Genomic DNA, 4,494 nt, shown 5'->3' with positions numbered 1-4,494 from the left:
TAAGCTAGTTGAACGACGGCCTTAACACAAAAATATCTCTCAGAACTGAGCATGTGTAGAGACGTTCGTTCAACTAGCACAAATGGAACAGGTTGCAGGATTAACACATAATCGGCTTTCTCAGTCTGTTACCCAGTGCCGGTTTGAAGCTCCTGCAGTGTTCACTGTAAAAAAGTGTTTGAGCTAGTATCTCTGCATATACTTGTATGTAGTGTAGTTTCCATCTGAAAAGAAATTTTGTGTTCCCAACAAGCTAGTTGAAAGACGGCTTTAACACAAAAACTTCTCTCAGAACTGAGCATGTGTAGAGACGTTCGTTCAACTAGCACAAATGGAACAGGTTGCAGGATTAACACATAATCTGCTTTCTCAGTCTGTTACCCAGTGCCGGTTTGAAGCTCCTGCAGTGTTCACTGTAAACCGTGTTTGAGCTAGTATCTCCGCATATTTGTATGTAGTGTAGTTTCCATCTGAAAAGAAATTTTGTGTTCCCAACAAGCTAGTTGAAAGACGGCTTTAACACAAAAATATCTCTCAGAACTGGGCAGGTGTAGAGACGTTTGTTCAACTAGTACAAATTAAGCTTGTTGCAGGGAAACAATTTCTCTGCTTTCTCAGTCTGTTTCCAAGTGCCGTTTTGATGTTCCTGCAGTTTTCACTGTAAAAAGTTGTTGGAGCTTTTTCCTACCTTATATGTATTATGTATTGCAGTTTCCAATTAAAAAGAAACTTTGTGTTCCCAAACATCAATGTGAAGGACGGCTTTAACGCACAATTATCTCTCAGACCTGAGCATGAGTAGAGATGTTACGTTCAACTAGCACAAAGGAAACTGGTTGCAGTTTAACACATACTCTGCTTTTTCAGTCTGTTACCCAGGCCCGTTTGATGCTCCTGCAGTTTTCAAAGTAAAACTGAGTTTGAGGTAGTATCTCCCATATAATTGTATGCAGTGCCGTTACCAATTGGAAAGAAACCTTTGTGTTTAAATCAAGCTAGTTGAAGGACGGCTTTAACACACACTTATCTCTCAGAACTGAGCATATGGAGAGACTTCATTCAGCTATCACAAAGAAGTGGTTGCCGTAGAAACACTTACACTGCTTTCTCAGGCTCCTTCCAAGTGCGGTTTGATATTCCTGAAGTTTTCAATGTAAACCGATTTGGAGTTTGTACCTAACCATATATTTGTATGTAGTGCAGTTTCAAATGAAAAGAAACTTTGTGTTCCCAACAAGCTAGGTGAAGTTCTCCATTCACACACACTTATATTTCTGAACAGAGCATAGTGAGAGAAGTTCGTTCAACCAGCAAAATGTGAACGTGTTGCATGGGAAATATTTACTCTGGTATCACAGTCGGTTTCCTAGTGCCGGTTTGAAGCTCCTGCAATTTTCACTTTAAACAGAGTTGGAGCTTGTACTTCACCATATATATGTAAGTAGTGCATTTTCAAATGAAAGAAAATTTGTGTTCCCAACAAACTAGTGAAGGACGGCTTTCAGACACACTTACCTCTCAGAATTGAGCATGTGGAGAGACGTTCGTTCAACTAGCAAAAATGGAACGAGTTGGAGGAGAAACGCTTACTCTGATTTCTCAGACAACTTCAAAAGGGCCGGATTGAAGTTCCTGTAGGTTTAAATGTAAATCACTGTTGGAGCTACTACCACCATATATATATGTATGTAGTGTAGTTTCCAACTGAAAAGAAACTTTTTGGTCCCAACAAGCTAGTTGAAAGACGACGTTAACACAAAAATATCTCTCAGAACTGAGCATGTGGAGAGACGTTCGTTCAACTAGCACAAATTAAAATTGTTGAAGGTGAAACAATTACTCTGTTTTCTCAGTCTGTTCCCAGTGCCGGTTTGAAGCTTCTGCAATTTTCATTGTAAACATGATTTTGAGCTAGTATCTCCACACATATATGTATGTAGTGTAGTTTCAAACTGGAAAGAAAATTTGTGTTCCCAACAAACTTGTTGAAACACGGCTTTCACACACACTTATCTCTCAGAACTGGGCATGTGCAGAGACGTTTGTTCAACTTGCACAAAGGGAACCGGTTGCAGGTTAAACACTTAATCTGATATCTCAACACATTCCAAGTCCAGTACATTTTCCCGCATTTTTCACAGTAAAACCGTGTTGAAGCTAATACCTCCACATATAAATGTATGTAGTGTAGTTTCCAAACGAAAAGAACTTTGTGTTCCCAACAAGCTATATGAATTACGGCATTCACACACACTTATTCTCAGAAATGAGCATGTGGAGAGACGTTCGTTTAACAAGAACAAATGGAACTGTTTGGAGAAGAAACACTTTCCCTCGTTTCTCAGTATGTTCCCCAGTGCCGGTTTGAAGTTCCTGACGATTTCACTGTAGTACAGATTTGGAGCTAGTATCTGCCCATATATATAAATGTAGTGCAATTTCCAAGTGAAAAGAAACATTTGGTTCCCAACAATTATGTTTACGATAGCTTTCACACTCCCTTAACTCTTAGAACTGAGCATGTGGAGAGACGTTCGTTCAACTAGCACAAATGATACGGGTTGGAGGAGAAACACTTACTCTGAATTCTCAGTCTCCTTCCAAGTTCTGTTTTGAAGTTCCTGCAGTTTTCACTGTAATTCCTTGCTGGAGTTAGTACCGCCACATATATATGTATGTAGTGTAGTTTCTAAATGAAAAGAAAACTTTGTGTTCCCAACAAGATAGGTGAAGTACGGCTTTAACACACACTTATCTCTCAGAATTGAGCATGTGTAGAGACGTTCGTTCAACTAGCACAGAAGGAAAGGTTTGCAGTAGAAACACTTACTCTGATTTCTCAATCTGTTTCCTAGTGCAGATTTGAAGTTCCAGCAATTTCACTGTAAAACATTGTCAGACCTTTTACCTCCCATATATATCTAAGAAATGCAGTTACCAAATGAAAAAAATATTTGTGTTCCCTACAAGCTATGTGAAGGTCTCCATTCACACACACTTATAATTCTGAACAGAGCATAGGGAGAGAAATTCGTTCAACTAGCACAAATGGAAAGGGTTGCAGGATTAACACATACTCAGCTTTCTCAGTCTGTTAACCAGTGCCGGTTTGAAGCTCCTGCAGTTTTCATTGTAAAACCGAGTTTGAGCTAGTATCACCCCATATATTTGTATGTAGAGCAGTTTCCAAATGAAAAGAAACTTTTTGTTTAAATCAAACTAGTTGAAGGACGGCTTTAACACACACTTATCTCTCAGAACTGAGCATATGGAGAGACGTTCGTTCAGCTATCACAAAGAATCGGGTTGCAGTAGAAACACTTACACTTCTTTTTCAGGCTCTTCCAAGTGCCGGTTTGATATTCCTGAAGCTTTCAATGTAAAACCGATTTCGAGTTTGTACCTAACCATGTATTTGTATGTAGTGCAGTTTCCAAATGAAAAGAAACTTTGAGTTCCCAACAAGCTATTTGAAGGACGGCTTTCACACACACTTAACTCTCAGATCTGAGCATGTGGGGAGACGTTCGTTCAACTAGCACAAAGGAAACTGGTTGAAGGCGTAACACTAAATCTGCTTTCTCAGTCTGTTACCAAGTGCCGGTTTGAAGCTCCGGCAGTGTTCAATGTAAAACCGTGTTTGAGCTAGTATTTCCCAATATATTGTATGTAGAGCAGTTTCCAAATGAAAGGAAACTTTTTGTTTAAATCAAACTAGTTGAAGGACGGCTTTAACACACACTTATCTCTCAGAACTGAGCATATGGAGAGACGTTCGTTCAGCTATCACAAAGAGCGGGTTTCATTAGAAACACTTACACTGATTTCTCAGGCTCCTTCCAAGTGCCGGTTTGATATTCCTGAAGTTTTCAATGTAAAACCGATTTGGAATTTGTACCTAACCATATATTTATATGTAGTGCATTTTCCAAAAGAAAACAAACTTTGCGTTCCCAACCAGCTAGGTGAATGACTCCATACACACACAATTATATTTCTGAACAGAGCATAGAGAAAAACGTTCGTTCAACTAACACAAACTGAACGTGTTGCAGGGAAAACATTTACTCTGGTATCACAGTTTGTTTCCCATTGCCGGTTTGAAGCTCCTGCAATTTTCATTGTAATCCCGAGTTGGAGCTAGTATCTCCAAATATATAAGTATGTAGTGCAGTTTAAAACTGAAAAAAAACTTTGTGTTCCCAACAAACTTGTTGAAACACGGCTTTCACACACACTTATCTCTCAGAAATTAGCATGTGCAGAGACGTTATTTCAACTTGCACAAAGGGAACCGGTTACAGGATAAACACTTACTCTGATATCTCAGGCTCCTTGCAAGTGCCAGTTAGAGTTTCCTGCAGTTTTCACTGTAAAACCGTGTTGAAGCTACTATCTCCACATTTATATATATGTAGTGTAGTTTCCAAATGAAATGAAAATTTGTGTTCCCAACAAGCTATGTGAAGGACGGCATTCACACACACTTATTTC

This window comes from Camelus ferus, chromosome 9 (genome assembly GCF_009834535.1).
Source record: "Camelus ferus isolate YT-003-E chromosome 9, BCGSAC_Cfer_1.0, whole genome shotgun sequence".
NCBI classification, from domain to species: Eukaryota; Metazoa; Chordata; class Mammalia; order Artiodactyla; family Camelidae; genus Camelus; species Camelus ferus.
The sequence above is the reverse complement of the archived record's forward strand: the minus strand, read 5'-3'. Positions refer to the sequence as shown.